Source organism: Corapipo altera, unplaced genomic scaffold (assembly GCF_003945725.1).
Source record: "Corapipo altera isolate COAL_440 unplaced genomic scaffold, ASM394572v1 150, whole genome shotgun sequence".
Classification (NCBI taxonomy): Eukaryota; Metazoa; Chordata; class Aves; order Passeriformes; family Pipridae; genus Corapipo; species Corapipo altera.
Window position 1 is genome coordinate 580,778 of NW_020884941.1, and position 26,245 is coordinate 607,022.

The following is a 26,245-nucleotide window of genomic DNA, read 5'->3' on the forward strand; positions in this document are numbered from 1 at the left end:
TTGACTTTAAAAATATTGCAGTACTATTTTTTCTTAATCAGAAAAGAAAATTCTCAAGGCCTTTTGAAGAGCATAAAAAGATGAAGATTGTAAACTTGTATAAAAAAAAAAAAATTTAACTTGGGGAGGAAAAAAATGTAAAGTAGACATTTGTAATCTTTTACCATTTGGGGGTTATTTGTTCCCAGGATTCATCTGAACTTTGGATTATTATTTTGTTTATTGTTTTTAAATGGGCCGTTTTTATCCAGGGGCGTTTCTTCCCCACAAACCTGGTTCTAAGCAAAAATTAGAAATAAAAAAAAAAAAAGGGCAGCAAGGAGTAGTTTTCATCTGGTGTCTTTTATTTAATTTTTTTAAGTTAAGAGAAGCTGGTGACATATTTATACATTTTTGTGCAAAATAAATGAATGGCAATAGATTTTAAAGAAAAAAAATCTTATGTACTTCAGTGTGAAAAGTTCTGTATAATATTTCCCTTAAATATGCATTATTTTACTTGTGAGTTTTTTACTGAATTAATCTGAAATGTACAAGCCCTGGCTTTCCTACAGAGTGAAGAAAGTTATTTTATTTTTTTTTTTTCCTTTTTTTTTTTTTTTAAATTTTTATTTCTAACTTTGGAAAATCATGCCTAACTCAGAATTCTTCTGGCAGTGGTTTGGGCTGATGGGAGGGGAGGGTGGGGATGTCCAGCATGCTTGTATGTATATTTCAGAACCTTTTTTAAATGTAAAAGCTGTACATTTCTGGGGAGTTCTGAAGTTCTTTTTTTTTTTTTTAATTTCTTTTTTTTTTTTAATTTTTTTTTTTTGGGTTGTTTTTTTTTTCTCTGAGCATTTTGCAGTGAGCTTCTTTTATATATAGCCGACAATTTGAAAGAAAACAAAACAAAAAAAAATGTGAAGTTCATTTTAAATCTACAGTATATCGCTGGTACAATACACTAAGAAAAAAGACTTTGATAAAAAGAAACAATAATAATAAAAGACCTCCATTTTAAATGTCATTCATATATACCTTGTGGATGAGAGCTATATACTTTTACACACTTTTTTAGATGAATAAATTATTGAATTACTGAAACTGTTGGTGGAGTTTTCTTCTTGGGGGGTATTGAGCTCGGAGGTTTCAGCATTCCCTGGAAAGGTGCAGATCCATGGGACAGGAAAGGAGCTGGGATTAAATATTTCAGTTAAATGTTTAAAACTGTGTCGAGGGGAAATTCGGTGTCAGTGCTGAGATGAGCAGTAAAATCCTGCTGGGGTGGGTGGGAGCAGCCTGGGATGATCCAGCCTTTCCATGAGCAATTCCAAACACAGCAGCTTCACCAGCTCTGGAGGAGCTTCTCTGTGCTGCAGGTGAGTCTCTGACAGGAGGTGGCAGTGACACATCAGGCCTGGCTGTGCCCCCTCCCTGCCCAGGGACAGGGACAGGGTGGCTCCAGGACATTCCCAGCATCAGACCCACCCCTGTTCCCAGAAAAGCTGTGGAATCCCCATCCTGGAGGAGCTGAAGACTCAGTGGAGCCATCACTGAGCAGCAGTTCTTGGGGTGTCTGTGCAGGGCCAGGGCCTGGGTTCAATGATCCTTGTGGATCCCTTCCAGCTCTGGATACTCTGGGATTCTGGGATAACTGTACCTGCTGTGGGCAGGGCCTGGTTGGACTGCTGGACCCAGGACATCCCTCCAGACCAGGACAGTTTGGGTTTACAGGGTCATTTCTGAACACAGACGGGCAAAAATAGAACAACCAGAGCCCCCAGGGCTGCTCCTGAACAGGACCAGAGGCCTGTTCCACGCTCAGCTCCCATAGGAATAGTTTTGGGAAAACTTAGGACTGAATCTTCAGATAATGTCTCATTTTCTGTACTTCAAGAAGTGAAAACCTGTGACCTCCCTAAGTACATTTTAATTACTCTGAAATTCTTCTTTTCCCATCCTTAATTGTGGTGCCACCCCCAGCTGTGGCCGTCCTGGGATGCAGGAGGGGTCCAGCTGTGACCATCCCGGGATGTGGGGGGATCCAGCTGTGACCATCCTGGGATGTGGGGGGATCCAGCTGTGGCCATCCCGGGATGTGGGGGGATCCAGCTGTGGCCATCCTGGGATGTGGGGGGATCCAGCTGTGACCATCCCGGGATGTGGGGGGATCCTGTGACCATTCTGGGATGTGGGGGGATCCAGCTGTGACCATCCTGGGATGCAGGAGGGAGCCTTCTGTTACACCAGTGCTGGCTGAGGGAGTCTCTGCAGACCCAAATTGCTTTCCAGCTGATCTTCACAGCTCCCTCCCTTGCAAAGTATCCTAAAAGAACTCCTTTTCCATGAGGAGCTGGAGCCCACAGGTGCATCCAGTGATTGGGTGCAGGAATTGCCACTCTGTTCTGTGGGTTTGGGATTTCCTCTGTAGCTGTTAATTCCACTCCACTTGAATTTTGGTGCATCTTATTTCTGAATTGAGATAGTTACACAATACTCCCTAAGATTTTTCCTTTTTCTTTTTTTTTATTTTTTTATTTTAACTTTCAAGTTTGTATCTTTTAGTCCACTTTACTTTTGGTAAATTCTGGTACTAAATGACACTGTACAATTTCCTTGTGTGAGTTCCCACAGAACAGTTGCACTTTGGTCTCCCCCTGTGAGTGCTGTGAGTACCTGGAATCGCTGCAGTTGTTAAATGGAGATTACTTTGTGGCTAATTTATTTGCTTTAAAGGCAAAACTACAGACTAAATGTTCCATGAGGACTGTAAGGAAGAACTGAAAACACTGAAATCTCAGTTGATTCGTAAGAATGATGGAATATTTATGACACTGGGCACAGTACTGTGGTGATGGGCCCTTTAATACCAATAAAGAAAATGTTTTTAAAGATCAGGCTGATATTAAACTGCTTTTCCTCTCTCAGCTGCCACTTCTATTTTTGACAAAACGTTTTGGCCACCTGAAAACCATTTCAGCACATGTAGAAAGCATCAGAAATCATGAAGTAAACATGAGGTTTATGGCCAGTCTCTCACCATTTGCAGTGGAAATGGAAACAGCCCTGAGATCCCCAAACAGGAAGTCTTTGGTCTCTAAAAACAAAGCAGGATTTATAAAATTGTGCAGTTTCCACTTCCCTATTTTGACACTGACCCTTAACCCTCAGCCCAAGGTTTCTGTGGCAGCCCCTGGTTTGTGCTTTGCTGGCTGTTCCCTGACCAGGTATCAAAGCAGGAGTCCCAGGGGGCTTCCCAGGGGACATGGAAACCTCAGGGCTGTTCTGCTGAAACCTGAAATACCCTTCAAAGGCCTGGGAGAAGGTGACACCACTCTGGGTGTGAGACCAGCTCTGAATTCAGGCTGCCCTGAGCTGTCCATGGGTGAGACCCGACCTGAGCCCTGCTCCAGGCTGAGACCATTCCATGTGTGGCAGCTCTGCCTCTGCTTCCAGACAGTGTAACCAGGGATGAGCATAGCCAAGAGAGCTCATGGAAGCTAAAACCATAGAACACATGCTCATTTATCTGATAAACATGAGCTTTTTTCCTTAGTGAAACCTTTCAGAATTACAGTTCTAATAAAGCTTCCCTGAGGGCCCCTTTGCAGCAGGGACACGGGAACTGCTGGGAACCAAGAATGTCTTTCATGGTCCTGCAACACCTGCCAGACTTCCCTGGCTCCCCCTGTTTGCTCCACAGAGCCTGGGCCCCAAAGCCAGGCTCTCCTTTCAGTTCTGACCCCCCCCTCTGGTACCCAGCCACCTCCTCTGCCTTCCCATCCCAGGAACTGGGGGGCTTTCCTACCTCACACACCCCTTTTGCTGTGGGACAGACATTCCATTCCAGACAGACCTGCTTCTTCAGGATCTTTGCCATCTACACAGCACCATCAACTCCTTCCCAGGCAGGGATGCTCATCCAGCTGGGTCCTTTTAGGGGACACAGAGAGGCCAGCAGAGAGCTGACACAGCCCACGTGGCAGCCAGGGCAGGCCCGGGGCCTTCACAAACCGAATTTATTTTCCTTACACAGTAAATTGGACATATGTTTAAAAAAACTCCTACCAGCCTGACGCTCTCTTTGTTTTTATTTAAATATTTTGCCATTGGGAAAATGTCAGGCTGGTCTAAGCCTAGGAACAAACTACATCCTCAAATGCATTGCTGCTACTGGGAGTGTTTTGAGAACTTCCTGCCAACAGAATCCCCATTAAAAAAGGATCACACAGCCCTGCAGGAAAACCTCACAGGTTCCTGTGATTCTGTAAAACCCAATCCCACTGATGAAAAAATCCCAAAGCAAGACTTTTTTACCCTTGCATCTGGGTGAATACTGTAAGAATTCTTTTTAAATTCTTTTTTTTCAGTTATTTGTGATTTCCTGCAGTCAGTGGCAGCTGTGACATGTCACATTAATCACATCTGTGCCATCTATGTGGGATTGACTTTATGGATAACCAGAAGCCACATCCCCGGTCTTCCAGCAGGGGTCACGTTTTGATGGCAAATGAAACTCCAGCTTCTTCCTAGACCGGGCTTTTAAAAAACCCAAATTAAAGCGCTCACAGCTCCGGAGCTGGACCATTAAAGGTCAACCACGCGAACAGGTGTGGGTTCAGCGGTCAAAGCCTCCACCCCACTTGTAATCAGCGGCGGGGGTCATTTCATTAGTGCCTGGGGACAAGACACGCCGGGGAGGCAGGTGAGGGGTAAGGTGCGTCTGGCAGGGCAGGGATTGTTAATCCCGGCGGGGTAATGGCCCGTGGAAGTGCTAAAAGAGGGGGCTGGAGCAGCTCCCCGGGCCGCCGGGTTCGGCAGCGTTTGGGAGTTCACGGTAATTGCGCTGGTTTTTGTTTCCCCCTTCAAAGGCTGGAGCGTGTGTGTCCGGCTGCAGGGACACCCCCGCTGCACCCCGGCAGAGAGGGACGGGACCTGCGCGGGGACACGCGACAGCAGCGCTCAGCCCGGCCTCAGGGTGACTTTAGCCATAAAAAACAGGGAGCCCAAGTGGAAAACAACTCGTACTTCATCATGGGTCTGTCCACCAAGGGCCCTGTTCTCTGCTGCAGCCGGGACAGAGGACACCCCTCCCTTGCTGGGAGCAGTGGAGCTGCAGATCCCCCCAGCACTTGTGTGCCCTTCGCACTTCGTGTTGCTACTTGGTTTTTTATGTTGGGCCTTTCTGCTGGTGAAACGTTGCTCTTACGTAAAGAAATATCCCACTCGAGTGCACATCCAACACCCTTTCCACAAGCACAGCACCTCCCCTCCCTGAACAATTTCAGCCAGAAGCCAGGAGAGTAGACACTCATTTTCCCAGAATATCTGTGCTTTGTTCAGTTATTAAGGCAGTTGGGATGGCTGAGTCCATAGAGAGCACAAACCCTTCGCTGCAGATTCTTGATCAGGGTGAGGGGGATGTGGGGTGACCTCTGTCACAGGTGCACGACTCTCATGTGCAGCCTCTCCAGCCCAGTTCCCTGTTCCTGTGGACACTGGCAGCCCGGGGTGCCCGGGAGGTGAGGGGCACTGGCACTGTGTTAATGCATAACCTCGGAGTGCCCCGGGCCAAGCACTTATGGAATGGAGCTGCTGTTCCAATTTGCTGGGCAGCCACTCTCCAGCCCTTCAGCCTCCTCAGCAATGGGTTTGCAGTTATTAAGGGTGCAGTTATACAGAACAACAGCTCCAGATTTAATAAGCAAATAAGGAAGGCACATTAAAGGGATTGGGCGGAGAGGAAAGAGCTAAACTCTAATTCTAAACCTGCCCAAACTGATGTGTGATTTTAGGCAAATCTTTGGCTTTGCTACTCTCCTTGTCTGTGTAACGATTAATGGCACTGACACATTGTCTGGAGCTCTGGTTTGTTGTAAGAGGAAGACTCTCAGCAGAATGCAGAGCATTAGTTTGCAAACTTCGGTCAAGGTGATAAAAAACTATCCAGGACAATGAAAGCTAAAACTTCCAGCAAAGACTTACAGAAAGATCCCAGAATGTTGTGGAACTGGCCAAAAAAATGTCAGAAGGAATTCATAGTGACACACAAAAAAATTTAAAGAAAATGATGCCAAACACATAGATGTGGAACTGCCTCTAAACTGGGATATCCTAAGATACCCTAAGATAAATTTATCCTGAGATGCTGGGATGTAACATTCAAAAGATCTCATAGTCCCTGTAGGTATCTCCATGAGTAAAAGTAGCACAATGCCTTTGAAAAATTAATTGTGAGGACATAAAGAGAGAGAAAAAGAGTAAAACAGGAATCACAGTCAAGCCATTGCACACACAGAGCTTCCCTGGGCCTTCTGGATGTTCCTGGGTCCATCCAGGCACAGATAGGATGGAACAGAACTGCAAAGGTACAGAGAAGGATGACAAAATATGATTGAAGACATGGGATGCCCATAACAAAAAAGACTAAACAGGTCAGCACCATTCACTCCAGCAAAAAGGAAGTGGGAAAGTGGGATGTCTGAGCCAAGAATGAGCAGAGCAGGCGTGTGGTGATGCCACTGAAGCAGCCCAAGCCCAGCCCTGTTCTGCTTTTCCCATGTCCTCACACCCCAGGACACAGCTCCCGGTGACAAATCCCCTCTGGAACCCACGGGATCGAGTCATCGCTTGCACACTGCCCAGAACTTCCCTGCCAAAAATGGCAGGTTGGTGACAGGCAGGGCCAGCACCTTCTCCTCCTCCTCCCAGGTGCACCGAGGGCTCCCCTGGCTGTGCTGCAGGTAACAGTGCCGGGTCCCAGCAGGTTTTTATTAACGAGCTGCTCTCCTCATTCCCGACCCAGCATGTCCGAGGAGCTTGGCTGAAATTGTAGCATCGTTAACACCCCATCACTGCTGTGTGAAACATGCCTGTAGGCCAAGGCTGGAGGAGTATCCATCTGGAATCCATCCCTGGCATGGATCAAAGTCACATGAGAGCCTGTCCCTGGACATTCAGGAGACTGTGCTGTGGGGAGATGAGCCCTGCAGGAGTCCCGAGCACTCGAGACATCTGATCAGGTCTGGCTGCCAGCAGCCCAACCTCTGTCCCTGGATTCTGCTCTGCAGAGGAGAACATCCCTTTGCAAAGGGACCTCGCTCATCTTTGACCAGCAGGAGCCAGGTGACCCCTCACTGCAAAGGTGAAGCTTCCAGCATGGAGCAAGTCCCAGCTGAAGGGGAAAACTCTGAACTCTTGCAATTAATCTGAGGAGGAAGCAGAAGAGCAGACATTCAGCAGCTGGCTGGACTGAGGAGCAAATCAGTGCAAGAGATGGGACAGGGAAGGAAGACATTCCTATACAAAAGCTCTGCTTTGTTCCTGTCATACCTTGTGTCAAGGCATCAGGGAAGGAACTGTAAAATTTAGGACAATTTTTTTCAGAGTCCCAGGCCCTGGCCCTGCCTGACTGATAAAAATTGCAGGCCATAAATGTCTCACAACTGTAATGCACATCTCAGGCATTCAGGGCCTGCACCAGGCGCACCAACCCAGCTGGGAACAGGACACTGTGCCCAGTTCTCCTTACTGGCCTGGACCACATCCTGCACTTCTCCAGAGATGTGGGGTTTCCACTGAGCAGAGCAGTGCAGAGGAAGGGGTTTCATTTGGGATGGTGCCTGATAAGTTCCCACACAGCAGGGTGGCTGAAGGCTGAATTATCTCCCTCAGAGCAGCGAAGGACTGATATGCTTGAACTCTGTGAGGCTGGAGTTACTCAAACACCTCCTCTGACTTCAAGACGTTGGAAATAAATCAGAAGGGGGCTGATTAATGCCAAGCTCACACCCCGCTCCCCCTAAAGGCTCCAGAATTCAGGCATGGCATCCTTTGATCCAAGAGAAGACCTTGCAGTTGTATCTGTTGTGCCTGTCTCTCAACTAATGGACTCCTTTTCCCAGAGATTTTAACTCTGGCAGGACTTGGCCCTCAGCACATATCAATTGATGTATAGTGCTTGTCTGGACACATTTGGACCAGTTCTGATGCTCTGCCCCTTTCTTCTCTCCCCTGCTTTCCAAATAGCCATCCCTGACTGTTTACTTTGGCAACGCCTGCAAAAAAAAATGGTCTCAATGAAAAGGAAAAATCCATTAGGAAAAGCCAGCTGAGTGCTAAAAGGCCCCTAATCAGTAGAAAGTTTAAAGAGCACCGCTCTGAGAGAGGCTGTGGTGCCTTTCCAACACCTTCCCAGCAATGTGTGAGGCTATGACATGTCAGAGTGAAGCCCCAAACACAGGCACTGTGCCAGAGGAGCTGCTTTCCTTAGGGCTGAGGGGAGCGCGTGTGTCCGGGTGGGTGGTGAGGAGGGAGCTGCTCGTGTAGGAACAGCTCCATCACAGCAAACAACTGCACCCAAATGTGTAAAGTTTCACCCAGCTGGTCACAGAACACGGCCCTGGCTGCTCCCAGCCAAAGGAGAAGTTTCTCTGCAGCTCAGGATTACAGCTTGACCGAAGCCGGGGCTTGGATTTTCAGGGCCGGGGAAGGTCAGAGTGAGGGGATCTCACAGAGCCAGCTGGGGCAGAGGAGCAGTGCTGGGAGAAGATCTGCTGCTGTGGAGAAAGAAATGGTCTCAAAGTGTTGTCTTCCTTGTTGTCTGAAACTCTGAATTCAGCCAGGAGCTGGAGAAGGCAGGGAATACAGCTCAAGCTAAAATGCAGCTGCCCAAGAAACACCTCTGAGCTACTGCTCCCAACTGAGAGATGATGGTTCCCTTCAGCTACAAGGCAGCCAATGCTCCAGGCTGGGTAGACTGCCCTGCTTTGGGTTGAAAATCTGTACTTCAGACACCATCACCTAACATTTCACGAGGTCACCAAACTACAGAGTTCAAAGCATCACACAGAAGTCAACAAACCACTCCTTTCAGTCCCCCTACGAAGGAGAAAGTTGCATGTTTTTCTTTCAGGGAGTGATCAAAATATTTGTAAAGAATCTGTTGCTCTATGAATTGTTTTTTTAAAGCTTGATAGAAACAGTCAGGGTTGGGTTTAGCTCCTTCTCCTTCATCTTCTGGAGGTTTTAATTCAATGTGTGAGGGAACTCAGGCACAATTTCCCTCTAGCAAGTCTATACCACTGAAGTGTGTGTACACTGCAGTACCACAGGTGAGCTGTTATCTGTCACCCAGGCCATGTAGAACCCTCCAGTCTGTACAAAATTCTAAGACATGGCTAAAAAAAAAATCAGTAATTGAAATTATGTTGGGCTACATATAAAACCATTCAGGAGGCAGAAGTGCCATTATATAAATATGAGTCTTTCAAAGTCTGGGGATGAACAAGCTTCCTCCTTTGATCTATCTGGAAACTTTAAACTTCAGTGAAGGGAAATTAGAAGTCCTATATTGTTTTGGGATATTCCATGAAGATTATCAGAGGGCTGGAGCCCCTCTGCTCTGGAGCCAGGCTGGGAGAGCTGGGGGGGGTTCACCTGGAAAAGAGAAGGCTCCAGGGAGAGCTGAGAGCCCCTTGCAGGGCCTAAAGGGGCTCCAGGAGAGCTGGAGAGGGACTGGGGACAAGGGATGGAGGGACAGGACACAGGGAATGGCTTCCCACTGCCAGAGGGCAGGGAGAGATGGGAGATTGGGAAGGAACTGTTGGCTGTGAGGGTGGGGAGGCCCTGGCACAGGTTGCCCAGAGAAGCTGTGGCTGCCCCTGGATCCCTGGAAGTGTCCAAGGCCAGGCTGGACAGGGTTTGGAGCAACCTGGGCTGGTGGAAGGTGTCCCTGCCCATGGCAAGGGGTGGAATGGGATGATCTTTAAGGTCCCTTCCAACACAAACCATTGGGGGATTCAAAGTGTCTTAATGTCAACTTTTAAGAATCCTGCATTTTACAGGAAAGCAAAAAGCCATTTTTGGTACTCTTGGAAGACTTCCCATAACTCCACATCCAGCAGATATCCTGGGCCTTCCCAAGGGATCCTGGACTGCTTGCACAGTGTGGACAGGCTGCCATAGTAAACCAGCCCCTCTCAGTTATTCAGTTATCTCGTTACAGAACTTGATTAATTCAGTGCTTTCACCTGTCTCTGCCCTCGGCCAGCCCTGAATTCCCACCTGTGTCTCCTGCTGACCAATCCCAGCAGCCTTCCAGGTCCCCACAGGTGATAGAGATGCACCCACCCACCCTCCTTCCTACCTAGAGAAGCCCTATATAAGACCTTCATGGGTAGTTTGGGGTTTTTTTTGTTTTGGGGGTTTTTTTGGTTGTTTTTTTTTAAAGATGTTCGGAGGTTTCGAAGCTGTTTAAGGAGCTGTTACCAGTCCCTGGAGTCACTTTCTACCTACAGAAGCCTGCAAGGTAAGAGGACTTCTCTTGTAATGATCAACTCTTTGTGTAGGTGTTGCTATGTTGGTGTTGTTTCTGCTGTGCTCCCTGGTGATTTGGTTTATTTCATGTCTTTAATTGGAAGGACATGTGCAGATAAAGATGTTTCCTGGCAAGCTGCTGGGTTTTTGCCTGGTGTTGGCTGGTTTGAGGACATGTACGTGTTCTGGTTGGGTTGCAGTTCTGTGGTTGTACAGGTTAGGTTTGAATTTGGCTGTGAATGTGGTCAGGTTTGTGTTGGGTTGTTTTATAACAGGCTGTAGTGACTGCTTATGTCTCTCCAGAAGGATCTCAAAAAATAATTTACATTGTCTATACCCCAATCTTACAATCAATAGCAGATATTGCTATAATTTCTGTTGCTCAGGAAGTCTGAAAAGCTTAACCAGCAGTGGTGACTTAAACTTTGATTCACAAGCCTATACTTGGTGCTGTTCTCTGTGCTCTCTTTTCTTATCTTCAGTGTAAGAAAATCAGCTCTTGGCATAAGTATTTGTTCTTCATCCTTAAGAGATTGAAATTTCAGTAGTAGGTAGAAATTTTCAGTAATAGATTGAATTTTCTAGTAAAAACTTTGGTGCTAGGAAGGACTTGCTGAAGGGCTGGTGATGCATTTAGTGACAGCAGTGCTGCCTGCATGGCAGGGAGACAGGAGAGAGAGGCCAACCCTGAGTGCCGTGACAGGACATCTTCTGTCCTCCTTGACACCTATTCTGTGGTTCTGACATGCTTCGAGTGCCTCCCCTCTAATAACCACAAACCTGTGAAGCACTTGGCATTCTGCAATGCTTGAGAGATGCACTGAAAAGGGATGCATGTAAAAGGATGTATAGCAGGAGACATGATTAGATTTTATGCAGAATTGATGGAGGTGAGGTTTAGGCAGAAAAATATGTGCTTGCATTTTCTGTTGGTTTGTCTTTGTTGGGTTTTATCCCTCAGTTATTCCGAGTTGAGGTTTCAGTGCTGCTGAACTCGTGACTTATGTCTGACTAGGACCAGGGAGTTCCTTTCCCTCCCCAGCTGCGTGTGGGCAGTGACAGTGCTCCAACCACCATCCCTGCAGCTCTCCCGGCCAAGTTCAGCCGAGGATCTGTCACTTGGGCAGCGAGAGTCTGGGAGCCTGAACGATTTGCAGCTCCTGAACGTCTCTGGAAGAACGAGGGTCATAAAAGCCCTTCTGAATGGGCACTTTACTGACAGCGCTCACCTTTAATGGCCTTTTTGTGAAGTTACAGCTTGGCTTTTAGGCCCTTTTTGCAATTCATCACTTAATCCATACGTGCTCCCTGGGCCAAGAGCCGGACAATGGGGCCCACTGTGTCTGGTTTTGTTATGGAGCAGCCGGAGTGGCTTTTAACTAAAACAATGTATCTGCAGGAGAAAAATGTATTCACCTTGAATTCCCAGCGGATCCAACTTACTTAAGGCAGCTCTGCAGACACTGGTGTGTGCAATCAATGAAATCAAAACTGAAGCCATGGAACTATGGCAGAAAGGAGTAGGAATGTATATGCCTTTGCATGTATAAAATATGAGGGGAGGAAATGTGCAGGGAGGAAGGAAACAACTTGCAGCGAGCTCTGGAAAAAGACCATTTTTTTCTGATATGAAGTTTTTGATGATTAAATATAAGGGTGTATTAGATTGGCAGGGAAAGACTGTTACACAGCCCTGGAAGCAGCTGGGGTGCCTTCTAAAGGCCCTTTCGAAAATTATGTGTCTTATGGGACAGATCAGTCCTGTAATCCATTTGCCACTTCCTTTTAGGAATTGGAGGTGAAAAGATGGTAAAAGTGATCCCCCTGTACAATGCTGCTGCACTGAGTTACCTGGGAATACACCAGGGTGCCTTGGTGGCAAAACAGGGGGAGCCCAAACCCTGCTGGGACTTGGAATATATCCATCTAACTTGCCTAACTCTCCAGCTTCCAGATACAGGTGGAAAGGGTGTCTGCACAGCCTTATTGGGGGGAAAGGGGAAGGATTCCTTCTCTAGGTACCAAGGAAGTGTGGTACCTTCTGGCACTGCTGCCCATCTTTGACAGACACCAGTAATCCATGATCACAGGATGGTTTGGATTGGAATGGACCTTAAAACTCCTCTCATTCCAACCCCCAGCCATTGGCAGGACACCTTCACTGGTCCAGGTTGCTCAGAATCCATCCAGCCTGGTCAGCCTTGGCAGAAGCCAAGGAGGGAACACTTCACAGAGGTCTGCTTGTGATCCCACATGTGCTTCCTCTTTCCAGGGTGCTGCCTACTGTGAATCCAGTGGGAGCAGGGACACCTGGTACAGGGAAGGACTGGGATTTGGGGTGGTGGGGGAGGATTAGTATCTACATCATCACCTTTTGGCTCACCTGGCCACGGTGGGGCCCTCAAATGAGAGCACTTGGCAAAGGGTAATCTTTATTTCCCCAAAACCCGAGCTGTCAAATTAAGGTTATTTTTTTTAAATTAGATGAGATTTTTGGCTTAGGTTCCAGTTAAGCTAGTGTGGAAGGCTACACATTTCTGGAGGTTTCCAGCAGCACTTCAAAAGACTAAAGTCGAGTCTCTAGAAAGCCGGCAGGGAACACTATACCCACCCATGGAATTTATCCCACTCTAATTTGGCTCTAGGCACCTAAAGTAGACACAAATTTGGCAGTCTAATAAGTGGGTGGCCAGTCCAATACTTTATAGAGTAGCAACCATTGACCTCAGTTAATTTTCTTTCAACAGTTGATCTCTTTCTACACTCATTCCACCCACGTCCTGATTTTTATCAGGCCTTCAGTCTCCCAAAGAATCTCTCTCAGAAAGGGAAGCAGAACACATTCCCCTCCTTGACTTAGATGTGTAAGTGAAACCAAATCAGGCAACAAGAAATGGGCAACAGTGGCATTTGCCTGTGGGGCCTGGAGCTGAAGGCCTGTGTGCAGTGGGGCTGCTGAAGCATTAGCTCCATTTGCTTTTTGTCTCTCAGCCCCCCACACCTGCCTGCCATTTAGCTGCCTCTGAAGGCTGGCCAAGGGACAGCAGATCAAATAATAAAAGCCACATTGAAGCAGTGTTTCAGCTGAAACAGTATGAGTGGAGGCGAGATGGGGCTTGGAAAAGGCTCCCTGTAAAAGAGCCCACACGTACATGTGAGAAGGTCATTAACTCGTGCCTTGTGCTATCTTTGCAGTCTCCGCTCCCTCTCTCTCAATTATTACATCAGAAGGAAATGAGAGAGCACTTTGCCAAATACTAATGGACTTGATGTTTTCATAATCTCAAGTGCACAACAATCAGAGCTGTTTATTTTCCAAAGAAGATGGGAACCAGGGGAGGAGGCTGAAGACTGTGCCATTCTGTTAAGGAGGGGGGAAAAAACCCTTATGGAGGAGAGCTGAGACTGAAAAACAAGCATCTAGGAACACTCATTTCTGGGATAAAGGTAGTGAGAGTGGCCAGATACTGTCCTGTGCTCACTGACAGCACAGGCCCAAGCTTGCAGAACACTTCAGAATCCCATTTCAACTTGACTTCGGAAGCTTTAGTCTGCTTTTGTATGTCTGAATGTAATGATGCTGCTCCATATTTGTCACTGAAGAGTAGCCAGAAGCATTCCTGGGTGAAACGTGGTGCTGAGGGGACAGAGGATGTGACTGAGCTGACAGGAGGGGTCAGTGCTGTTTGCTGTTCTCAGCAGCCAGTTTCCCCACACCCTGAGCCTGTGTGAAATCCCAGGGCCTGTTTACAAAGGGACTTTAGTAGGGTCCTTGTGCACCCTTACATTTGTGTTGGGGTACAAATACTGGAGTTCCCCCACAGAGTCAGCTGGGACTGTGAGGTTTCTGAGCTGCTGGAGCCACCAGGCCGTTCCCCCGGGGAAGGACTGACTTCCCTTTGGGGTGTGATTCAGGAGCTATGGAGGGTGTTTTTTTTTTTCCACTAAGTGCAGCCCAAATCATCAATAGGAAGATAAAGACACTTCATGTTCTTCCTTGCTGCTTAGAATTTGGGATCTTCTGCCTCTGACAAGGACCTTAAAATCTCAGTCCCCATTAGAGCAGAACAGACACCATTAACTGCAATGTACACAGGGCTGATGTGGAAGTGATTTACCCAGTCACACAAGTGAATTCTGAAAGGATGCCACAAAAGCACCTTAGGTTCTCACACATAACCCTTCAAAGGTCATAACCAGAAAAAAGGCTTTGCATAATTTGAGAGAGTGTTTGGGCTGAACTGGGACTTAAGGATGTTCCCAGTGTGTGCTTGTACTTATTTATCCCTATTATCCACTGCCAGTGTTTGTCTGTACAGGCAAATATTCTGAGCTTTTGACAATTCTGCACTGAGTTAAGAAGTAATGGGGCTCTTAACTACCACTATTTAAGCATTTTTCACCCACTTGCCAGTTACATTCCAGCTCTCTTGTATAGCAAAGAGCTTACAGTCTCGTCTCGTATTATCTTCATACTGGTGTTGCGTGTCCTGATAGTAAAACAAAGGGCTGCCTCTCTGAGGAACGAATAACACCAATGTCGAGTAGGAGAGAAGTTGCTGTCCCCGCTGTCAAAAATCCGGGGGCCGTTCCGAACTGGTGGAGGGAGCGCTGGAGGAGCGGAGCCGGTGCCGTTCTGTGCCGGCGGCTCCCGGGAGGTGTCGCCGCAGCCCAGGGCTGGCGGGCCAGGGGCGGTGCGGCAGCACCGGGCCGGGGATGCTCGGGGGACACCGCAGTTCCAGGGGTTGGGAGCAGAGCGCTGCAGGCCTCCTTTGTGGCGCTCTGACGGGTTGAGGGCCCCGTGCAGGTCTCACTGGCACGGTCGGTTGTGAGGGATCTGCCTGGGCAGGGCTCTACCGACCCTGCTGCCTTCTGTGTGGCTGCATTAAAGCCTGATAAATGTTCAAAACCGGGGGGATTTTGGACTCGGTCTGACAAAAAAAAAAGAGGTTTTGCATACGGATGAGACCTGATAAAGAGCTGTTTTACTCATTGAAACAGATGTATTTAAATAAGGCTTTCACTGAGGATGTGCTTGTTGTAGAATATTGGGACTGTGTCATGAGTGGAGGCAGTGTTAGACATCTTGTGGACTATGTCATTAATTCCATGATTTTAAGGCATCATAAGTGTCATTAGACTTTAATGAGACAGTTATGTATGGCTTGTGTTTGTGGCCATTGATGGTACTGCTTTGTACTTCCAAACAGTACAACAGGGGGTCAGGACTGGCTGGGCTTGTGCTGTTTTCAAACTACAAAGTGGACACCAATGGACAGTGTAGGGTGGTGACTTAGAGCCACACACAACAGATGGAAAGGTTTTCTGTACATCTCTGTGCAGGAATATTTTAGCATCAAGCTTTAAACATGGTTTAAAGCATCAAGCTTTAAACATGGTAAATATATGGTGCTGGTATATGGGAAGAGACTAATGTGGCTGGGCTAGGAAGTGGTGATTATCCCCCACACAAAATTAAACTGTATGTAGGAATACTGAATGTGGATGGGCTGCCTGAGTCACTCAGAAAAAAAAAAAAAAACCAAAACCAAAACAACATCCTACACTGCAGAGACAATACTTAGAGGGAGGGAGGTAAAAAAATCCCCAAAACAATGCAAGAAACCCACCAGCATCCTAAACCACTGGGCAATCACTCCAATCCTTCAGAGCTGATAGCTGGAAATGTACCTGAGCCACATCATGAATAGAAAATCCATCCTTCAAGAGGCAACACGTTGGGATGCTCTGTGAGCCATGTGGATTCTCCCTGTGTTCCACGTCCGTGCTACTCATGAGAATCTCCTGGAAATCTCTAATTCAATGAAATCTACCTTTTCCCATGTCTTGCTGGAGTGTTCCTTCAATCACAATTAAGAGTTTCTTTAACAATTCCCACCCAAAATTGTATTATGCCTCAAGCATTATATAATGCTTCAAGCAACCCAAGGTTAGAGGATTTTCCCCCTCCATCTCTCACAGTGTATTTCTGCCCTTCACACCCACCAGTGACCCCACCAAAGCACCTTGTTTACTGTTTTCAGATTCCTTCTCCTAAGTATTTCTGGATGCAGCATTCAGGAGTTCTCCTTCCAGGAGTTTCACTTGCATTTTTAGTGCTCTAAGATTTCTATTAACTTTGCCCCCCCTTGTTTCCTCCCCTAAGAATTTAAGTGCATAGCTCAGGCAGGTACTTGTCTCACTCTGAACAGTGGCCAAGGGCTATTTAATGATTTGGATTTATACAAATCACAGTGTCTGCCTACCTAAGTACCTGTGGTACACCGTGAAAGCACAAATTCTTCTGATAGAAACAGGTTTGTGTTTAAAATGAACCAATGTACACTTAAAACTTTGCTCAGTGAGGGCCAGATGAAAGCTGTCCAGCCCAGGTGAGCCACCTCCCAGCTGCCAAACCTTTCCTTCTTCCTTGGACAGAGTGTGGGGGAGTGTTAGTTTTTGGTTAAAACCTTTTTTTTCAGAAGTAACAGCGAGGGACAGGTAGTGCTGTGGTTTCAAGCTCTTTTGCCTTCAGCTACTTTTTAGATCATAGTGAGTTTTTTACATGTTAAAATTTTCCTCCTGAAGCTTCTCATGGAGCACTGGGATTTCTGAAATATCACTGTGTGATTGCTGCCCCTCACCTAGGACAACTAAAAATCCCTTAAAACCTCATTTTACACTTTTTTTTCCTATTGCATCCTCTCAATGGTGTGTGTGTAAAGATGCCCTGGAAATGGAACAAGTCCATACGTTTCAATGCTGGTGCCAAAAAGAGGTTACAATTGCAAGCAACCAGTGTAATTTCTCTTGGCATTAAATGATTCTCTCACCACTCAGATGGTCAGGTGTCTGTACTGATGAGCACCTTTGTTGCCACAGTGTTGGGCTGAGCAGGGCTCTGTGTCTCAGGGTTAGGATCTGCTTGCTGGGGCTCACCAGGCTGTGCTTCCACTTGTGGTCCTCCTGCACCATGGGACTAAACACAGGCCTGTGGCTGTGGAGAACCCTGAGGAAAGAAGAAAAGGGTTGATCCAACTGAAACATTGGAGTTGTTCTCCAATAAGCTATTCCTGAATAGAAAATGGAAGTTACGGTACCTCAGAATGGGAATGGCCTGTTGGCAAATCTTACTCTCATTAGAGGAAAATATTTTAAATAGTCATCCCTTCCATGAAAAGTTTGGAGTTTGATGGGTTTTAATTCAATTATTTTCAATGAAACTATAATTGTGGGTGAATAAAGCCCACAGAAAGATTGTGGCTCCCCTTGAAAAGTATAAGTACAGGAGTGGAGATCTGGTGGAGAGGCATTGACAGCTAAATATTTGAAAGAAAAACACGTAAGGAAGAAAAGCAGGTCTGCTGCTTTTTGCCAGCTTTGGAACAGTGTTGTCCAGCTGCAGCATCACCCATCCGAGAATAAAAAAATATCTGAAGGTCACATTTTCATCCTCCCGGAGCACTCGAATGTAGGGGACTGATCCAGGTCTGCTCCTCTGCGCGGCATTCTTCCTTTTGTGCATCACCATGGTAAACAGGGAGGGTTGCCAGGAGCCCGGGCGCATTGTTTGTCTCGCTCCCTCCTCCGCTCTCCCCCTCCCTCCCCAAATGCTTTCTCGGTGATTAGTTACTGAGTCGAAGGGGCTCCAGTTACGGCGCAGCCTGCCATCCCTCCCCGGTTCGCTGCAACTAATATCCCACCTGCGATGATAAGGTTTAAACTTGTTTAATCTCCCGGCTTAGCCGTGGTGTTTTAATATTTTTAAAATGGTTGTTTCAGAAAGAGAGGGATTTAAACAGGTTTTGAATAAATAATAAAAACCCTTCTCACAGGTTGCAATGCAGGCCGGGAGGCATGAACCATTTTCATCAGGTCAGGTTTCACGTTGGGTTATCCCAAGGTGGCCTGACTTTGTGGCTACGGATTTACAATGAAACAGTCAGATGCAAAGCAGTTTATGGAGGAGAAACTGCTTTAATAATGCATTTCCTGCTCAGCAAACAGCAGATACAATGACAGTCACGGGGAATGGGAAAGGGAACGAAGTCTCGCAGGAAAGGAACCAGTTTTCTCCCTGGAGTTTAATAACTTTTTTTGCTCCTACAGTGTATTTGGGGAGATAAAGGTTGACCTGAGAGACATCAGAATGTAGAGCTTTGGAGGGAGAAAAAAGACAGGTTTGAACATCTTAGGCCTGATGACTTGAAGCGCCATCTGCATTGTTTCAAGTTTAAGGGAAAGGGAAGAGGTTCTCATTTCATGGTCAAATTTCACTGGCATAAACCTAAAACTCTTCCTCTGGAATAATCTGGCTGAAGTGCTTTGTGCTGGTGTGTAGAGCACGTTGATTTGTCTCCCAGTCCTTGCTCCCTGGACTGTGTTCAACCCCAAGAGGAGCCCTGACAAGCTCCTGATTTCTCTGAGCCAAACCAAAGCCATAACACCAGGTTTGCAGAAGAATCTTGTCCTCTCAGTCCGAGCCACTGGGGTGCACATCAGGCTTACAGAGGCACATGTAAGACTGGGATTGTAAAGCCTGGAAAAGTAGGCAAGACTTTGATAGCTTTGTTCAAGGCAGTTCTCAGTTCTCCTGCATTCTTAGGCACAATTTGTGTCAAAATTGGGGTAAAGCAAAGCATAGTGACTAAAGCAGAGGGGGCCTGCCCTTTTTCAGGGGCAAAAGCCTGCCAGAAAGCAGGGCTCTGATCTCTGGCTCAGCTCCAGAAGAGCCCAAGCAGCACCAGCTGGATGACCTTAGTGCCACACAGTTATTTTCCTGAGGTTGCAGAAAAGAGAACCTGGGCACACAGCTGTGGTACAAATAGTTTCTATTCTTTCTGCTTTGGCAAAAAGCCTTGTCAAACACAGTGATTCCAAGTGATCTCAGAAGGGAACTTGGCTGCATCAGCTTCAAGTGAAGCCATCGTATCTCTAAGATGGGTCTGGCCAAGCTCTGAGCTTCTGCTTGCACAGATGAATTTGGAAGTGCAGCTCATCTAAACTAATTAGCTGTGATTAGGTAAGTTAGCCATGTCACCCCAGGTGACACCTCCTTACTGACCTGGCTGGACACCCAAGTCACTCTGGGGTGGCAATGAGGACAGGGAAGAGAAAAACATTTTCCTTGGTATGTGAAACCCTCTCTGACACAGCTAAAATTACCTGTGAGCTCCTGCAGGAAGCTTTTATGGACAAAACAGCAAATAAGAGCAATTTACTTCATAGCATATAATCATATTTCCAGTATTCTTGCCTATTTGACATAACCACAGGGCAAAAACATGTAAAATCTAGATGAGATTGGGTAAATACATAATAATAACAAACCACTGCCTCCATTGCACCTTCTATTTGAGGGAGAAGAGGCTGTTCCAGCATGATTTCAAAAGCACCACTCTAGTTTTGCATCACCTTGAAACAGTGAAGTATTATCCCTATCTTTCTAGCAATGCCACACAAGTCAAGTAGGGACTTGCTCTGTGTGCTGCTCACTCTGTGAGAAGCCCTGTGGGCAGAACCTAAATACCCTCAACTGCAGTTGTCTACCTCGACATAAAAGCATCCTTCCTCACCAAAACCAAACAGCCCCACACCTGAATTCTTCATGGGAAAGATGAGGTATGGCAGGCTGAGGGGGATGTACGAAACAGGAGAGATTATTTTAAAAGGAGGAGAGGGATAACAGTGAAACCAGGACTCAATTTTCTACTAAAATGAGTGGAGAAAAGAGCTGAATAAATAAAGATAGGCAGATGACTTTGAGGATCCTTAAAGGGATGAGGGCTTAAAATATCAATATTAAAGTGAAACTTGAATGGCAGGGCAAGCAAACATCCTTCCATATGTTCAGAATATTACATAAGAGAGCCCATCCACATCCCTGGTCATCTTGGGTGTGGAAGAAGCACTTCCTTCAAGGGCCCTGGGGGAACTAAAGAACTCTGTTTTTCAGTCCCTTGAGTGTCATACAGAGAGTTCAAACTTATGAGCTTAAGAATGAGCTGAAGTCTAATTTTAGAGAAAGAGAAAGGTCTGGTCAAATGTTATTTAGTGTTTAGCTGGGACATCACTGAATGAGGCAGAGGCAGGAAAGCTCTGTAGTTTGCCACTGGATACCTGTATGAATACAGATCAGCTCTGCTGATTGCCTGAAAAGCAAAGATCTGGATCATATTTATTACATGTGAGGCACTACATTCTAAGGCAGCATTTCATACAACAGGCATGGGCTGCTGTGGTGCTTCAGCTTTTCAACTACCAACTGTTCCCCCCTAAAGTTTTAGGTTCAGTTTTTCAATGTGTTCTAATTGTAGTTGTTTGGTTTCAGGTGATACAGATAAGGAGAGATTCAGGGGGTTTTTGGTGCTGTAGGTTATATATTTGGGTTGTGCCCTGCTGTGGCTGCTCTGAACTAGGTAATACGAGCATCACTGGAGGGCAATCCCAGGGGAATCCCACTCCTGATGCCTGGAATGCTCACATGTGTGAGGGGACACACATGGCAATGCAACTTGCTGGAAAAGGACATTTTTTCTTGCCAAACCCCTAATATGGGGGCATTCCTGGGGGGCAGGTGGGAGGTTATCTGTGTGCAACCCCTCCCCCAGTAAAACCAGTTTAGACACCACCACCCTTGAGTAAGCAAGAGGTGGGCAGAGAAATGGATGGAGGATTGATTTGTCCAGTAAATCACACGTCACCAAGAGGATGAGGAACACAATTCCATCTGATCCTGCTCCTTCTGGAGCTGTTGAGCACAGTGCCTTTCATGTCAGGATGTGGGGGTGATGCTCTGTGTCCTGTGCAGGAAAAATAAGCCATAAGTACCACTGAGTAACTTGTGTGTTGCAGCAGGAGGAGTTGAAATTTGTTTGGGTGGGGTTTTCTTTCTGGCTGAGAGTGGAAAATGTGATGGATGCAGATCTAGCTGCACAGTACAGGAGCCATTTCAACTTGTGGAAACTGGAACCTGCACAAGTGGGTCTAGAGGGCCACCAGTCTGGTTTGCAAACAATTCAGCAGGAGCCAGCAACTGAATATGACCAAAACAAAAAGAAGCAAACCTGTGGGAAGAGCCATTTGTGAAGCAGGAATTATTCCTTGTTTAAGTGGGAGGTCACTGGAGTGTCTAGAATTGGAAAGGTGACAAGTGACGTTCGGTGAAGGATTAGGGCAGAATTTTTTTTGGCAGTTCTGATTTAGGAGTACCTGCTCCTGGCCATGGCTTTCAGCTGTGCTGGCTAACTGTTTGTGGGGCAGCAGAATAGGCTGGAGCACTGAAATAGCTGCCAAAAATAAAATTGTCTGCTTCAGCTCATGATCCAGCCACTGTAAAGCCAAATTCTAGAAGCTCAGATAAGTAGCTGGGAGTAAAGGGATGGAGGAATCTATGGAAATATCTCCTTCAGAGGAGTTTGCTGCTGATGGAAGGATGCTGTGGACATGCCCTTTTAATTTTTAGGGATCTGATCTCCAAATCACATACTCATATGAGTAAATCCTACTCACAAAGACCTTGTTGACTTCCAACAATCCCCCAAGAATGCAATTTGTATCCAAACCAGCTGAGACTTCAGCTTCTGCATTAGAAGAACACTTTTGTTCAGACTTCATATTTCAAAACACATTAGAAACAAAACTATATTTTCCCTGATAAATCTAGCCCAGTGCCCTCTGTGTCAGAGGCTCTGCATTGTTTGTGGAGAAAGCAGCTTCTCCCTGCCAGCCCCCAAGTGTCCTCAGGTGCAGGGCATGCATATAATTTGCTCTTGTACCTCAATCAGTGAGCAAGCAGAAAAATAGAGGAAATTAATTTCTCTCCTTCCTTTTCCCTCCGTCCAATTTTTTACAAGAGCCTTTTAAAAATGTTGCTTACTAATATGATTACACACAGCAGGGGTTTGTAACAACCTCATCTTAACCACCTCTGCCCTTGCTGTGGAACGGTTGGTTGCCTTGGCAATCTTCTCTCTGTGGTGCTCAGGAGCTACAATTACAGTGCTTTTCTCAGTAGAGATCCTCTTAGTTCCTTTTCTTAGAAGTTCATGACCAGGAGACACAGAAAGATGTATATAATGGATTTTATTGCTCCAGCCTTCTGTCTCCTTCAGCCCTGAAGGAAGCAAAGCTGCACGATCTAAACCTGTCCACAGCAATGAGGAAAACCTCCTGTTTTGCTGGGATGAAGTGCTGCCACTGGATGTCACAACCAGGCACGTGAAGCCACTGGAGATGGTGACTCAAACGCCACATAAACCCCAAGGACTAGAGCAGGAGCCTCCTGGGCCATTCCAGAGCGAGAAGGGACCATTGTTGTGTATTGCATTACAAAGACTTCCCTCAAATGTGCTTTCTTTGCAAGGGAAGTGATGGCAACTTTAACTGCTGGCTCTGCAGACTCAAGCTAAGTGCAGATGAGCAGGACTGGGATGGGCTGGAACGGGAGGGCCAGCTGCCTCAGCCTCCATCAGTTTAGATTTACAGACCAAACCTGGTGCTAAACGACACCAGTCACATATTGTCTGTGTACCCAGTGACAAACAAAAGTAAAACTGGTGTCAGCTCTGTGACATTTGCAAAAGATGCTGAGATCCAGTGACAAAGATGCGCTATTTTTCTTGACTGTTGTTCTGCTGGATCAGCAGGGGGGGTTTGAATAAAACCATTCTGTCCCTGAATTTGAATATGACTGGTAGTAGAGGGGGAGCAAAGGTGCCAAGCCAACAGTCACAGAGCGGACCATTATTTTAGGGAGATGTCTGAGGACAGCAGCGAGGTTAGTCCTGCCTCTGCTCTCTGTGAGCAGTGGATGGATGCACAAAGGGGTCATACACTATTTAATCTGCACGCTGGGACTCTGTGCTGTGTGGGGACCTGAGGAAAGACTCCTGGTTTTCCTCCTGCCGAGGTTGGTAGGCTCTGGTTCGTGCACAGTGAGGGGAGTTGTTCTCACCATGCACAAACCGTGGGACTTCACCCCAGCGATGCCTAATTGCAGCTGGCATTTTGGACACTCTCAGTGCCTGTGCCAGTGGGCACTTGGCTGATGAGCGACATCCCTTGTGACATGAGCAACGTGAAAACTGCAGAGGAGACTGAAATGCTGAACTGCTGGTTCGACAATTAGGAACCTAAAGAGAATTAAGCAGTCCTAAAGCCTAAACAGTTCACTTCTAACTGACAAAACACAATAAAACAGGAAGACAGGTTTGCAGTTTTGTACTCATGGGTCTCCTTCTCTTTTCTCTTTCCCTCCCCCTCTGCTGTCACTGTGACCAGAGATGCTGTTTGCTCTAAGGTGGCAGCCACCAGCAGTGGCTGAGATGCCATTGTTAATTAAAGTCCTGGTTCTCAAGTGCTGCTCAGATCCAGGAAAGGGTGAGAAAAGCCACATCTGAAGGCCATGGAAGCAATCCTATCTCACAACCAAAATCACTAATGCTGAACACTTCCAGGCAGATCACACTAATGCTTGGCAGGCACAGAACAAATGCAAATCCAACTTGAAGGGACAAAAACTCCACTGATAATAAAAGCTCTTAATTCAATTTAGAAACTAGATGAAATGTATAGGAACCAGCTCTTATACTGGATACTCATCCAGTACCTTGTGAAGGGTCCCTGCTCTTGAGTGGCTGTACAGTGGTAGGGAAGGAAAGGGGTGCTACAGGACTAAAATGTAATGATTCTTCTTGAATAAATTTTGGGAGAAATCAAGTGCTACCCTCTGACCTGGCAGTGAGTCTGCCAACACAAGTGCTGGAATTGTTGTTCCTCATGCAGGTGTAGATGTATCTAACAAGCCAAGGTGGAACAGATTTCCACACATGGGAAGAAACTCTTTCCTGTGGTCAAGTGACTTTGCACCAGAGGAGGAAAGAACTGCAGGCCTTCAATATGGTATTCAGGGGTTGAACATAAAGTCCAGTTCTTGTTGTTTTGGTTTTTTTTAAATATTTGTATTTATTACTGGTGGCTTCAGCATAATAGTAGATTTTGATGGGAAAATGTAATCCAAAAAATGGCCTCCTTGTAATGTTCTGAGCAGTTCTGTGCAGGAATTAATCACAGAGCAAGAAGTCAAAGTAACTTGCTTTCCAGGTTACTTTTATAAACAGAAAGCACATGTAGAAGGCAGTCAGGTTGCACATAGACATGTGCTCAGACTGGCCTAACAGAGTTTCCTTGCTGTTAAACACTTTCTTATTCCTAGACTAACCATCTCTTAGACTAATCATCTATTTTTCCAGTGTTCATGTCTTGGAAAGATGAAAACTGGTGTCTGGAGGAGTGAATCAATATGATGAACACAGAACAATCATTCTTTCTGGGCAACATTGTGCTGTTCAGTCCTCCAAACCTGCCATTCAGTGACACTGTTTCTCCATCAGGGAGGGTTAATCCTGCTTCATGGTCCTGCTTTCAGGATTTAGCTATTTCCCAAATCAAGAACTGTGCTTTTCTGAGTGATCTGTAGTGTAAATTAAACTCTTCACAATGAGCATATGTAACTTACCCAAATGTAACACACACACAAAAAAATCACTGGTAGTCTTGTCTTTTAGTCTTTTGAATATCACCAACTCTGACATAAAAACTTAAATCTGGAGTTGGAATGTGAGTTTATTGCACTGGGCTCCCTGTGCTGGCAGTATCATTTCTCTTGCATTGTTTGCTTCACATTTCCAGGACAGAACAGCAGATATGATACCTGGGTACCCTTGACTTTGTCCCAGCACGGAGTCAGGGGCAAAGTCCACATTTGCTTTCATTTTCTAAGAACCAAGAAATCCAACAGAATAGTTGGAGCAGTTTTCTGCTGCAGCAGGGACCCCAGTCTGGTTTGGGTCAAACAAGGGGTAGCATTTACCCACCACTTAATTGCAGCCCCTTCAGGGCAGAAATTGGCAGCCATTTGATTTAATTTAAAGCTCGGGACAGAAGGCAAAGAATGATGAATCCATTGAAAATTCAGTGAGACATTAATGGAGAGAATATAAGGACAGCTGGAATTTGGAGGGGATGCCAGGTTTAGCACCCCTGTACTCACAAAGGTGCTGCAGGATGTTCAGTAACCATGTGGATCTACGTCACTACCTGCATTTGCTTGGGAGCACTTGCTGTTGATGACTCTGGAATTCTGTTTCAAATGTATGGAATCTGACAAGATCGTATCTCGAGGTAGCATGCAAGCTTCAACTGCACTTAACTAAATCTCCAAGAATCTGTGCATCTTTACCTTTCTGCCCTCTGCTTTTTCTTGTGTTTGTTGCCCAGTCAAAGGAAACAGCTTTTTATGTGAATGATGATTAATAAGCAGCCCTGCTGAAGGGTGATGGTGTTAAGAGCAGGCTCCTTTAATAGACACTTTAAAATGTGTTCTGACATGATAGGCTGTCAAATCACTTTTCAGGTGTACACTGACACAATAACATGCATTTGAGAAGAAAAATGATAAGGTAAAATACATGTTTTTACAGCATGAAGATAAATAGTGAAATAACCATTTGCCTGCCTCTATGGAAAATAAGGGGAAAAAAAACTATTTAGAGTGGAATTGTGAGTAGTCTGGACATCTCCATTGTCTTGTGCTTGAAATATCATCAGTTGAGTGTGTCTGTTGTTATATTTGTGCTTGAACTAAAGATATAAAGCATTTTCAGTGTCCATTTGTCCCAGGCATCCCAGGATAGATTTTTTTTAAAGGTCGTGGCCATACTTTCAGTATGTGAACTTCTAGGCAGAAATAGAATGGGACATTTTAGAAAAATGCCACAATTAATGGGAAGCTGTTAATAGAAATAAAGCAGTAGCATGTCTGGTTTGCTTGAGACCAATGACAAAACATCACCCTTTCTGTTTGGGAAGAATCTTGACAAATAGTAATTCAGGCTGTGGACTAGTGAATAGAGAGCTGTCTCTTTCTATTTTTTTGGAAGTATCC

At 46.0% G+C, this 26,245-nt stretch overlaps 1 long non-coding RNA gene across 1 annotated transcript in view; it reads right to left on the bottom strand.

Annotated features, from left to right (window-relative positions):
• Window positions 1-26,245, bottom strand: part of LOC113955710 — a 34,217-nt gene that overhangs the window by 470 nt on the left and 7,502 nt on the right. The window contains exon 2 of the long non-coding RNA XR_003530635.1: window positions 17,133-17,308. This is a non-coding gene — a long non-coding RNA (uncharacterized LOC113955710). The remainder of the gene's footprint in view (window positions 1-17,132; window positions 17,309-26,245) is intronic.